A 13,922-nucleotide genomic window follows, 5' to 3' on the forward strand; every position below is an offset into this window, starting at 1 on the left:
GAAGCGAGGCGCACCCGGGGGACGCGCCGACCCGGTTCGGAAGAGCGGGCCGGGAGAAGACGAGGGACCACGGGCGAGGCCGAGGCGACGGGGAAGGCGCGAGAAAGGCGGCCGGCGGGGAAGGGGACGCCACGGGACCCCTCGGGCGCAGCCGACCGCGGCCGGGACACACACGCGGGGGTCTCACCGCCGGCAGCCTCCGAGCGCGAAGGCGGCCCCACGCGGCACCCGGAGCGGCCGACCGGCCCTCGGCGCTCCCCGCGGCTCCCCCCCACCACCGCCGCAGTCGCGGCCGGTCCCCCCCGGCACCCTCTCTTCCCTCGCACGCGCGCCACAGGCCGACCCCCCGAAACCCTCCGGGAAGCCCACCGGGCCCCACGCGGGGCGCCACCGACCCGGTCCCGAAGGCGCGCGCCGGGGGACGCGGACACCGGGCCAACCAGTGGCCGGCGGCGGCGCCCCCAACAAGGCGGTGCCGGGTTCGGTCCCAGACGGGGCCACCAACCGACGTCAAGCCGGCGAGCCGCTCGGGGAGAAGAGAGGATCGGCGGGCGGCGGGCGGGGAAGAGGGCACAGACGGGCAAGGGCACCCGGGAGCCCGCAGAGGCGGCGGCTCGGGGAGAAACCTCAGGCACGGCCGGGCCACCAGGAAAACACGGCCGCGGGATCCCACCGCCACAGACACGAGGGCGGTCCCGCGGCGCCCCGCCTGGGACGCCGGACGGCCCTCGGCCCCCACCCGAGACCCGCCTCGCGAGCCCCGGGGTCCCGCCACCGGGGGCCCCAAAGCGACCGCAGCCACAAGCCCGACAACGCCAGCACCACCCATCGCGCTCGTGATTCTCTCCGTCCATCCTCCGGCCCGGTCCCGCTCCGGGAGACCGGCGCGCCCCCACCGTGGGACGCTTTCCCAGGGCCAGGCGGCCCGACCCCGCGCCACGCAAACGCGGTCGTGGGCACCGGTCACGACTCGGCACACGGGAGCGGGCGGAGAGCCGACTCGCGGCGGAGGGGGTCACGCGCCGGACGGAACGCCGCGCGCGCACACCCACCGCCCGCCGGCCGCCACGTCCCAACCCGCTGGGACGCCAGGGCCCGGCCCGGCGGGATCCTCCCCCGACTCAGAAGGGGGAGGCGCGGGCCACAGTAGGCGACGAGCCGCGCTCGGCCACCACCGCGGTGGCCGGCGGAAACCCTCGCTCTCCCCCGCGAACCCCGTCGAGGGGGAAGGGGAGGAGGGTCCTCTGCGAGCGAGTCGCTACGGCAGCGCTCCCATCACGGAGGCAGAGACAGAGGCGGCAGTCCGGGGGATCCGGTACCCCAAGGCACGCCTCTCGGATCGCTAGAGAAGGCTTTCTCACCGAGGGTGGGTCACACTCCCCCACACGCCAGCCGCCCCTCCTCGGGCCCGCAGAGGCGCCGAGGGACGCCTGGGGAAGGGAGGGGGCCTGCAGTACGAGGAAACACCTGCGTGCGGCCACCTTGAGCGTCCGCGGTCAGGGCGGGGGCCCGGCCGGTGCGCGCGCGTGCGCGCAACCCCACGAGGCCCCCCCGTCCACCCGCCTCCTTCCTTCCGAGGCAAAGCACCCCCGAAGTCAACCCACACACTACCGGTTGGAGGCAGAACGGCAGCCCCTCGGCGGCCGGCCGGCGCACGCGCCACCGGCCCGAACCCACCGCGATCGCTCACACGGCCCGCGCGCACCCGCCAGAGGGGAGCACGGGACGTGCGCTCGCCGGACCAGGCGGACGCCCTTCCCCGCGTGGGAGGGGCGCGTCTCGTCTCCCTCGACCGCCTCGAACCCCACACCGACGAGCTCCCTCAGGACCCACGCGCGGACACCGCGGCGGCGACCGGAGGAGGGGGCGCTGGGGGCGGGAACGACACACCACCGCTCGGCCTCGGGCACCTGAGGGACAACCCGGAGCGCTCCAGGAGCACCGCAAAGGCCCAAGCGGAGCCGACGCTCGCGCACACCCCCCGAGAGGGCAGCACGACGGGCCGGCGGGACGGCACCCCCCACCGCCGCGGAGGGGGGCCGCCCGCAAGTCCACAACCACTGGAGGCGACAGCGAGGGGTGCCTGCCGCGTCAGAGGACCCCGCCGACCCGCCCCGCGACGCAGAAGGCAGCGGGCGGGACGGCGAGGTCAGGCCGGGCTCCGCACCCCACACGCCTCCCCCACACGCGCCACCCGCAGGCGGGGAGAGGAGAGACGAGGGGACCCCGCGGGGCGGAGCGAGAAGAACGGTCCCGTTCGCCACGAACGTCCGCCCCTCGCCCGTCGCGGCTCGGACCCGGCCCGGGAGAGCACGACGTCACCACATCGATCACGAAGAGCCCCCCGGGAGCGGAGGTCGGCCGGCCGGCCGACGCCCTGCTCCAGGGAAGGGGCGGCGGACAACCCAGCGGAGACGAGAACGCCTGACACGCACGGCACGGAGCCAGCGGGGTGGGGTTGTCGCGGCCGCCCCGGGCGCCCGCAGCGGAGAGCGCACGGGGGCACGGTGGCCCTCGCCGCCTTCCCCGCCGCCCCCAGGCGGGTCAGAGACCCGGACCCGGGCCGGCACCGGGAGTCGGGACACGCCCAGGCGCGCGAGAGGACAGCAGGCCCGCGGGCCCCAGCAGGCGGCTCAAGCAGGAGCACGGCCGGCTAGCCGGGTCACCGGTAGGCCAGAGCCCCGCACGCATCCGGAGTCCCAACCTCTCCAGCGACAGGTCGCCAGAGGACAGCGTATCAGCAATAACCCGGTGGCCCAAGATGCAGACTCGGAGTGAAAGATATACCTCCCCCGGGGCCAGGAGGTCGTGTCACCGACCACGCCGCCGGCCCAGGAAACGCGCGACACGGACACCTGTCCCCAAAAACGCCACCATCGCAGCCACACACGGAGCGCCCGGGGCCCTCTGGTCAACCCCGGGACACACGCGGGAGCAGCGCCGGGCCAGGGACGCCCTCCCGGCCGCCCGTGCCACACGCAGGGGGCCGGCCCGTGTCCCCAGAGCGGGAGCCGGAAGCATTTTCGGCCGGCCCCTCCTACGACCGGGACACACGAGGGACCGAAGGCCGGCCAGGCGCGACCTCTCGGGCCGCACGCGCGCTCAGGGAGCGCTCTCCGACTCCGCACGGAGACTCGCCAGAAAGGATCGCGGCAGAGGGACCGCGGCCCGGCCCGGGGACCGCTCCCCGGCACCCGGGGGACGGGGGCAGGACGGTCCCCGGCTCCCCACGGGGACTCGGAAACGAATTCGGCCGCCGCCTCAGACGGCCAGGATGAGCGCGGACGGACCCGCGACCGGGCCGGGAAGGGCGTCCCCAGCCTCCCGCGCCACGCGCGGCGGGTCCCCGCGGGTCGCGGCTCGGGCCTCGGGAGCTGCGGCGCGCTGGTCGACCGGCCCGGGCAGCCCCACGCCCGGCTCGGGCCCAGAAGCGCAGCGACGGCCTCTCCCCCACATAAACCTGCACGCCAGAGCTCTGACTCACAAGCGACGCGCCACAGCTCTGGCGCCACCGGGCCAGCCGGGCTGACGACCGCGGGCTTTCCGGAGCTCTGCACAGCTCACAGCGGGGACGGTCCCCTCCCTCGGCAGCTGCCACCGCAGCTCCGGAAGCCGAGAGCACGATCTAAAAGCGGCCGCCAGATGGAGCCCGACGACCGCCGCGAACGTCAGCGAGACAGATCCGGATGGCAGGCAGGGCGGCCCGTGGACCGCAAAAGCGAAACCGTGAGCCGAGAAGCTCTTCCCGAGGCCGAAAACGCAGCCCCTCTGCCCCAACCCCACACACACGGTGCCCAAAACGCGTCTCTGCCTCGACCGCGACAGAGTCAGAAGACAACCCACGGCGCGTGGGTGTTCGGAGATGCATCTCGGAAGCAGGGAGGGAGGGAGGGAGGGAGGGAGGGAGGGAGGGAGGGAGGGAGAAAGAACACACAAGGACTCGGTCGCGGGTCGCTGCAGACACACGGAGAGGCAAAATGCATAGGCTCTTCCGGAATCCACGCAGAGACAGACGGGGGGGGGGGCGGGGAATGGGGAAAAGAGACAGATGGTGAAAGGGAAGGAGGGAGGGAAGGGAGCAGGGAGGGAGGGAGGGAGGAAGACAATGGAGAAAAGAGAGACAATTTAAAAAACGTCGATACACAGAGAAAACTTTTGAAACACTCCATTTTTAAAAGACAGACGGAAAGGAAAGAAACATGAAAAAGAGAGAAAGAATGAGGAAAGAAACGAAGGAAAGAAGGGAAAAAGAAACAGAGAGGAAAGAAAAAAGAAGGAGAGACAGGGAACGAAAGAGAAATAAAGCACGAAGGAGAAAAGATCAGAAAGAGAGAGAGAAGGAAAGGAAGAGAGGAAGAAGAACCTACAGAAGGAGAGAAAGGAAGAAAGGAAGGAAGAAAAACGTAAAGGAGAGGAAGAAAGAAAACAGAGATAAGTACGTACACCTGTTCATTTATAAACACAAATACAACACTTTTCGTACGTAAACGTAAACGTATTTCTCGACGATCGCTTCTCTGTAGAGCGATGTGTATTTATTTGTATCACAGAAACACCTACATCTGTCATATAGAAGGATGTTTCTATACAATCGGTACGTGTTTACTACACACGAGAGTAGTAAATGCAAAGATATACGCATTGTCGTTTACATACAAATGTACAAAAATGTTCACATTAATAAACGTCAGTAAATACATGGAAAGGAAAGAAATAAAAAAAACGAAATGAGTCAACAGGCCGGGCACGGTGGCTCACGCCCGTCATCCCAGCACTTCGAGAGGCCGAGGTGGGCGCATCACATGAGGTCGGGAGTCGGAGGCCAGCCTGACCAACACGGAGAGACACGGTGTGCCTACTAAAAACACAAACATCAGCCAAGCCAGGCGTGGGGCTGCCTCCCTGTAATCCCCGCTAATCAGGAGGCTGAGGCAGGAGAAGCCCTCGAACCCGGGAGGCGGAAGGTGCGGTGAGCCAAGATCGCGCCATTGCACTCTAGCCGTGGAACCAAGAGTGAAACTCTGTCTCAAAAGGACGAAACAGAAAGAAAGAAAGAAAGAAAGAAAGAAAGAAAAGACAGAAAGCAAGCAAGCAAGAAAGCAAGCAAGAAACCAGAAAAGCAGGAAAGAAAGAAAGAGAAAAGAAAGCAAGAAAAAAGAAAGCAAGAAAGAAAGAAAGAAAAAGAAAAGAAAGCAAGAAAGAAAACAAAGCAAGAAAGAAAGCAGGAAAGAAAGCAAGAAAGCAAGAAAACAAGAAAGCAAGAAAGCAAGCAAGAAAGAAACAAAAGAAAGAAAGAAAGCAAGAAAACAAGAAAGCACGAAAGCAAGCAAGCAAGCAAGCGAGAGAGCAAGAAAGAAAGAAGCAAAAGACAGAAAGCAAGAAAACAAGAAAGCACGAAAGCAAGCAAGAAAGCAAGAAAACAAGAAAGCAAGAAAGAAAGAAAGAAAAAGAAAAGAAAGCAAGAAAGAAAGCAAGAAAGAAACAAAAGAAAGAAAGAAAGCAAGAAGAAAAGAAAGCAAGAAAGCAAGCAAGAAAGAAAAGAAAGCTAGAAAGAAAACAAAGCAAGAAAGAAAGCAGGAAAGAAAGCAAGAAAGCAAGAAAACAAGAAAGCAAGAAAGCAAGCAAGAAAGAAACAAAAGAAAGAAAGAAAGCAAGAAAACAAGAAAGCACGAAAGCAAGCAAGCGAGAGAGCAAGCAAGAAAGAAGCAAAAGACAGAAAGCAAGAAAACAAGAAAGCACGAAAGCAAGCAAGAAAGCAAGAAAACAAGAAAACAAGAAAGCAAGAAAGAAAGAAAGAAAAAGAAAAGAAAGCAAGCAAGAAAGAAAAGAAAGCAAGAAAGAAACAAAAGAAAGAAAGAAAGCAAGAAAACAAGAAAGCAAGAAAGCACGAAAGCAAGCAAGCAAGCAAGAAAACAAGACAGCACGAAAGCAAGCAAGCAAGAAAGCAAGAAAGAAAAAGAAAGGAAAGAAAAGAAAGCAAGCAAGCAAGAAAGAAAAGAAAGCAAGAAAGCAAGAAAACAAGCAAGCAAGAAAGCAAGCAAGAAAGAAACAAAAGAAAGAAAGAAAACAAGAAAGCACGAAAGCAAGCAAGCAAGCAAGCGAGAGAGAGAGAGGCTGGGCGCTGTGGCTCACGCCTGTCATCCCAGCACTTTGGGAGGCCAAGGCAGGCGGACCACCTGAGGTTGGGAGTTGGAGACCAGCCTGACCAACATGGAAAAACACCGTCTCTACTAAAAGTACAAACATCAGCCAGGCACGGTGGCCCATGCCTGTAATCCCAGCTAATCAGGAGGCCGAGGCAGGAGAATCGCTTGAACCTGGGAGGCGGAGGGTGCGGTGAGCCGAGATCGCGCCATTGCCCTCTAGCCTGGGCAACAAGAGTGAAACTCTGTCTCAAAAAAAAAAAAAAAAAAAAAAAAGGAAGAAGAAGAAGAAAAAAAGAAAGAAAGAAAGAAAGAAAGAAAGAAAGGTAAGGCCAGGCAAGGCAAGGCAAATCTACCTGCTTTCACTACATCTGGGGAGAATCGGGAAAGTCCCCAACAACAACAAGGCCTAAAGTGGAGCTGCCATCTGTCAAACCCGAGCGGAAGAGTCCACGCGGGTTAAAGACACGAAGAAAGACAAGGAAACCATCGACCGAGGAGAAGAACAATCTGGCCCAGCCAGGGTCTGTCTCCTGAGGTTGTCTGGGCAACCAGGGAATGGGACGGAGGGAGGGCGGGCCTCCGAGACTCCGTCTCGAAACAGAAATCATGAGAATAAAATAAAATTAAGTTAAAAAAAAGAAATCACGCATAATTCCTAACGTGTTTGATGCCTCGAAAGGCGAGAGGCGTACGTACGTGGATGTCACGGTGGGGTTGTTTTTTCTTGTTGTTGTTGTTGTTGTTGTTGTTGTTGTTGTTGTTGTTGTTTCTTTTTCCCCGGAAACTCACTTTTTAATTATTTTGTTGCATTTCATTTTCATTTTCATTTTTTTGAGACGGAGTCTCGCTCTGTCGCCCAGGCTGGGGTGCAGTGGCACGATCTCGGCTCACTGCAACCTCCACCTCCCAGGTTCAAGCGATTCTCCTGCCTCAGCTCGGCCTCCCGAGTAGCTGGGATTACAGACAGTACAGCACAGCACGGCGCCCGGCTAATTTTGTGTATTGTGAGTAGAGACGGGGTTTCACCATACTGGCCCTGTTGGTCTGACCGCCTCTTGATCCACCGGCCTTGGCCTCCCAAAGTGAGGGGGTGACAGGCTTGAGCCACCGCGCAGGGCCCATTTATTTTATTGCATTGTATTTATTTATTTTAATTTATGTATTTATGTATTTATGTATTTATTTTTGAGACGGAGTTTCGCTGTTTTTGCTCAGACTGGAGTGCGATGGCGCAATCTCGGCTCACCGCAACCTCCGCTTCCCAGGTTCAAGCGATTCTCCTGCCTCAGCCTTCCTAGCAGCTGGGATTATAGGCATGTGCCACCGCGCCCGGCTAGTTTTGTATTTTCAATTGAGACGGGATTTCTCCATGTTGGTCGGGCTTGTCTCCAACTCCCGACTTCAGGTGATGCGTCCACCTCGGCCTCCCAAAGTGATGGGATGACAGGCATGAGCCACCGCACCCGGCCTATTGTATTGTATTGTATTGTATTGTATCCTATCGTGTCGTATGGTATTTTATTGCATTGCAATGGATTGTATTGACTTATTTTATTTAGTTAGTTACTTTTGTGTTATTTTATTTATTTATTTGTTTGTTCGTTTTTGCCTGATCAAAGGTCAATCAGACCCAGTCGTCAAAGTGGCGATTTCCTAGGCAACAAAGGAGGGAGGAACTTGGAGGTGGGGGTGGGGGCGGTGGAGAAGACACAGTTGCCCCAGGCTGTGCGCAGGCGGCCTGGTGCTCCCTTCCTCTGTGAGGCCTCCGTTTTCAGAGTCACAGTGACCGCTAGGTGATGCCCGACGTCTGCCAGTGAGAGTGTCAGCCCGGAATGAATTGGGATCCCCTGGGGAGGGGGTGGGGGGAAGGATGGAGGCTCCCACAGCACAGTGGGTCACCGCGCCCTCCAAAGCGATCCCCACAACTAATCGACCGGGGCTCCTGGGGGGACGCAGCCTAAGTCCCCCACCCATCGGATCATCAGGAACTTCCGTCCAGAGACGAGAGACCGACTGGGAATTCTCTCAGTCAAGGTCCAAACTGAAAAGAATCACTGGCACGGACAGCAGGACTAAGGCCATTTCTAAAAGACTGGTTTCTGTGTTTTGGGTGAATCTGTGTATTTCTGTATCACAAAATGACTGACTTTGAACGTTACGATTTTTCTCCTCCTTACGTGTACGGTCCTGTGATAGACAGACCAGGGGACTCCTCAGCTCAGAGTCCATGAGGCCAGAAGCTGACGTCCCAAATTTCTATTGAGAATGAATTTAAGCACGCCAGCCAAACGCTCTGCCGTGAAACTGTCTGTCGGGAAGACAAGCGGGGGAGGGGGGAAGGGGGGGGTCCGGGCGCCGTAGGCTCGCGCCTGTCATCCCCGCACTTTTGGGAGGCCGAGGGCCGGTGGATCCCTCGGCCCAAGCCTTGGCAACACGGTGAAACCTCGTCTCAAAAAAAAAAAAAAAAAAAATTACAAAAACTAACTGGTTTCATAACCTGGACTCAAAGTTAATAAATAGATAAATAGGCCGGGGGCGGTGGCTCACGCCTGTCATCCCAGCACTTTGGGAGGCCGAGGTGGACGGATCACAGGGTCAGGAGATCGAGACCATCCTGGCTACCACAGTGAAACCCCATCTCTACTCAAAATACAAAAAGTCAGCCAGGCACAGTGGTGGGCGCCTGTAGTCCCGGCTACTTGGGAGGCTGAGGCAGGAGAATGGCGTGAACCCGGGAGGCAGAGCTTGCAGTGAGCCGAAATCGCGCCGCTGCACTCCAGTCTGGGCAACAGAGCGAGAGTCTGTCTCGAAAATAAATAAATAAGTACATACATAAATCAATAAATGTAAATAAATAAATAAATAGATTAAAATTGAAAACTAAAAAAAAGTAAAATAATTAAAAAAAAAAAAAAAAAAAAAAACCGTAGCCGGCCGGTCACGATGGCTCACGCCTGTCACCCCAGCACTTTGGGAGGCCGAGGCGGGCAGATCCACTGGGGTCGCCGGTTCGAGACCAGCCTGACCCACATGGAGAAATGCCGTCTCTACTAACAATACAAAATCAGCCGGGTGTGGTGGCCCCTGCCTGTAATCCCAGCTACTCAGGAGGCTGAGGCAGGAGAATCGTTTGAACGTGAGTGGTGCAGGTTGCGGTGAGCCGAGATGGTGCCACTGCACTCCAGCGTGGGCACCAAGAGTGAAACTCCGTCCGAAGGGGGAAAAAAAAAATAAGTGCTGTATTCTGTTATTTTTGCTTCCTACCCTGACAAGAACATAATACAGCTGTTGTCTTTCTGCCTGCCTGCCTGCCTGCCTGCCTGCCTGCCTGCCTGTGGCAGGGCCTCATTCTGTCTTTCGCCCAGACCGGAGCGCAGTGACACAATTATGGCTCACTCACTGCAGCCTCAACCTCCCCAGGGTTAGGCGATTCCTCGAGGGATCCTACGGCCTCGGCCTCCCAAAGTGCTGGGGTTACAGGCACGAGCCTCCAGCACCCGGCCTGAGTTAATACATCTGGTCTCACTACGTCTTAACCACGCACCCACGAAGAACTCAAGTCAAGAGAGAGTCGGCAAGAGACTCTCAGCATTCTCTCCCGAAAGCACGTGTGTCCCGAGCTCCTGTGGTTTCAGGTGGCCGCGCGTAGAGGAGAGATTTCCAATGTTTCCGGAGAGGTGCGAGCCACAGTCACTCGGGGCATCCGAGCACAAGATGGGGTTTCTGACAGCGACTGAAGGGCCAGGAAGGGCCAGAATCTGCCAAGGCCCGCGTTCCAGGGTGGGGCCGATGGAACCCAAGGTAGAGGGAGTCAGCGGTCTGCACAGAGAGAGAGCTCCAGCCCTAGGCCCCACTGTGCAGACCGAATCAGAAGGAAGAGAGTCCTTCGTCCTAACTGCCACATCCCTCACATCCCCCCACTGAACTTGGGAGTGGATCCGTGTTCTAAACACGAGGTGACTCTCGGTTTGCAATGGATCACAAGGGGCCGGGCTTTCCAGAGTCGGCAGGATAAAGAAGTCATTCTGGCTGGGACTCCCCCATCCCACGGTAAACGGTCGGTAACGGTCGCTGGTGACTTTAAATGAGCCGGGGCTGGCCGGGCCGGAGCCGCTATGGGGGTGGGGGGTGGGGGGGTGGGGGGGCGGTGCCTGAGGCACTGCAGAAAGTGGGCCTGAGCCTCGAGGATGGCGGTGCTGCAGGGACCCGTCCAGGCTGCTATATGGCAAGCACGAAGCCACTATGCCTACCGAGATGCGGTTTTCCTCGCAGAACGCCTCTATGCAGAAGTACACTCAGAGGAAGCCTTGTTTTTACTGGCAACCTCTTCTTACCGCTCAGGAAAGGCCTATAAAACATATAGACTCTTGAAAGGACACAGTTGTACTACACCGCAATGCAAATACCTGCTTGCGAAATGTTGTGTTGGTCTCAGCAAGCTTGCAGAAGGGGATCAAATCTTATCGGGTGGAGTGTTTCATAAGCAGAAAAGCCATGATGATATTATTGTTCCTGAGTTCGCTGATTCAGCTCGCTTTCCCCTTCCATCGTTGGGACATGTATATTGCAAGACAGATCGGCTTACCAAAGGGTCAGAATGTGACCAAAAGAGCCTTCGTTGAAATCCTTTCCTCTGGTGTCCCTTTGAATCATGATGTGAAACAGGGGGGAAAAGCCAGATCCTGACCAAACATTTTGATTCACATCTCTAGAGAGCTTTAGCAACTGCCTGTCCAAGTGTTGCGCCAAAACACTGGGACCTCGTCCTAGTTTATGTCACAGACAGCCTGAGACCGTTCTTACGGAAACACCCCAGGACACCGTTGAATTAAACGGATTGAATTGAGAATCTTCCAATTCAAAGTACTCCTTGAATACAGACTCCCCAGTGTCTTCTATCGATTCAGCTGTCCTTTCACCTGATACGGTCCCACTGGGAACAGGAACTTCCATATGATCTAAACAGGTTCAACATAAACCAAAAACTGGTCGAAGTGTATTAGGAGGACCAGCAGCAGTTAGTCCATGAGCCCCAAGCGTTGGCATTTTGCCATTAGAAGCCCCAAGTCCCGGAGACGGATCCTATGGACAAAACTGCACTGGTATTAGACACCTTCTGTCGTTGACGTGCCATCCACCGGAGCCCCTTCAAAAAAGTCTGTTGCCAGAATCGGCCAAACCGGAACACAGTCTGTCTTCTCGCAGAGGGGAAAGAGCCGAAAGGTAACCCCAATTCTTGCAAAAACACAAAGTTCTGGTGCGCCGACAAGGGCAACACCTCAGGTATTGAGCCCCACTACGGCATCTCCCCCAAATGCACCGCCTCGAAGAAATTCACGACTCTTGACTAGTGACAGCTCCACAACCGAGGAGAATAGGAGAAAATTAAAAGGGAAGTTTCCACCTAAAATCCCAAACAGAAAAACAAAAAGTAAAGCTAATAAAGGAGGAATAACTCCACCGAACGTAAGTGATAGCCATGGAAGTGACAAAATTGGACTCTTCCATCATTCCAGAAGGGAAAATAGCCGCAATCGCGCCTCAGATTCAGGCTTTTAATCTACAAAAAGCAGCAGCAGCGGAAGGCTTGATGAGCCTTCCTCGTGAAAGGGGGAAAGGTTATTTAGCTTTGTGTTCTCACCACGGCAAAGAAGCTGTCAGTGTCTTGAGCCATCTAGCTTCTCACCACCGCAATACCGGTTGGGTACTGTGCCAAATTGGAAGGGCCTATTTTACACTTTCAGAGTCCACGCAAGCTGAAAGAAAATTCTCAGAGGTTAGAAGGATTGAGAATTACAGAGTCGAAGGCATGGAGATCTGCTCTACAACACTTTGGCATCCTCCGAAAGATGTTGCTCTTTCAGTTCTGTCCAAAGACTTCACAGACAGGGATAAAACTTCGCCAGCCAGAGGCCTGGTGTGCTGCAGGGAACTGTTTCGGTCTGCAACGGGAACACGATATTGCGATTCAATTCTTCCAGAGAACTCTCGAAGTGGATCCAAATGATGCTTATGCCTATAGTGCATTAGGGCGTGAGCTTGTCTTCACTGAAGAATTGGACAAAGCATCAGCTTGTTTTCGAAATGCTATCAGGGTCAATCCCAGACATTGTAAGGCATGGTAAGTGGTAATGAAGTGTAAAGACAAAGCCCTATGGATGGTGCCGGTACTCGCTAGTTTTTCTGGTTAGATAGCTCTTTATTGTCACGAATTTGGTTAAAAATACTTAGGGATGGTACATAGTGCTGAATAACTTCTAACTAAGATGTTTCCTTATGAAACGTATGTCTTGAACAAACTCTGAAATGAACTCATGATCCTAGAATACCAGATCCTTATACTCAACAGTTTCAGTCTTCTAGCAAACTTTTGCAGACGCTGTAGTTGTCTTTGGTTCGTGTATGTGTTTCTTTAGTTGTGTGACTTGATTCGTTACTTTTTCTTCGAGCACCGAAGTGGTGATGGGGACAAGGAGCGCTTGGGAGATTGGAAAGGAATAGCATAGTTCGCTTATTGGAGAATAGAAAAATAGATGGAAACAACTCACGAGCTGCTGCTTTTTGACAGTGTTCCAGTTTACGGAGTTACTATGAAGAACTTCACGTACCCTTTCATGTAGCGGTCTCTCTGTTTGACTCTTTTGTACTCGTGTATAAGTGGGCACATAGGAAATTACTACCTAGGTCCTATTGTGATCAACTGAATAAGACATGAAAAAGTGTGGTCCTCCCTCTGCCTCAACAGCATACTCACCGTTGACATTGATTGCATTTTTCTGGACTGACTTCATAGTTTAAACGTCAAGAGAAGGCCGGGCGCAGTGGCTCACGCCTGTCATCCCAGCACTTTGGGAGGCCGAGGCGGGCGGGTCACGAGGTCAAGAGATCGAGACCATCCGGGCCAACACGGTGAAACCCCGTCTCTATTAAAAGTATAAAGATTAGCTGGGCGTGGTGGTGGGCCCCTGTAGTCCCAGCTACTCGGGAGGCTGAGGCAGGAGAATCGCTTGAACCCGGAGAGGTGGCGGTTGCAGTGAGCCGAGATCACACCATTGCACTCCAGCCTGGGCGACAGAGCGAGACGCCGTCTCAAGAGAAATACATTAAAAAAATAAATACATACATAAGTAAATATCAAGAGAAAGTATAATTCTGAAGTCATAACCCTGTGGTAGTTATTTTGTCAGATACGGTGGTCTTTGGGGTGACTTATTACAGCAGTGGAGTTCTATCATTTGATTTGCTTCTAAATCTGAAGCATTATATTACGGAAACATTTTTTGATTTGCGAATATGTTGTTCAATGGATCATATCTCATTTTGCTGTAGTAGTTACGTGGCCCGAAAGATGGCCAAAAAGATAGTGCCAGCTACTGCTGACCAACGTCACAATCAACTTGCCAATACTGCCTTCTCTTCCGATGGCTATGTTCTCCGTCCTATTTTAAGAACTCAGTTCTTCATAAGACTTGTGTCGTTTTCGATTTTTTCCCAAGTCTGGTTGATCCTTGTGTTGTGATGTTTTAAAATGTGTATTGTCTGTTCAGCTCTTTTGCAGGAGTCGCATTCCTAAAAAAATCTTAACCCTATCAAAAATTGTGTTTCAAGGAGGATTATTCAGATCGGCCAGCTTTGACTAGGAAGAGTGTAAATGCTGACGTATTTAGGTAGCTCTAAATACTGAGCACCTTTATTCTAACCACAAAATGGATAGCCTTTCTTTTGTCTTCACTTTCGCTATCATTAGCACAGTGTTTAATACCTTTTCTTCATCTA

The 13,922-nt window shown here is 55.1% G+C and overlaps 1 pseudogene; it reads left to right on the plus strand.

Annotated features, from left to right (window-relative positions):
* The first annotated feature begins 10,282 nt into the window (after window positions 1–10,282).
* On the plus strand, window positions 10,283–12,765 carry LOC134808693 (cell division cycle protein 27 homolog; annotated as a pseudogene).
* The last annotated feature ends 1,157 nt before the right edge of the window (window positions 12,766–13,922 follow it).

The sequence above is a fragment of the Pan troglodytes genome, chromosome 17 (genome assembly GCF_028858775.2).
Source record: "Pan troglodytes isolate AG18354 chromosome 17, NHGRI_mPanTro3-v2.0_pri, whole genome shotgun sequence".
NCBI classification, from domain to species: Eukaryota; Metazoa; Chordata; class Mammalia; order Primates; family Hominidae; genus Pan; species Pan troglodytes.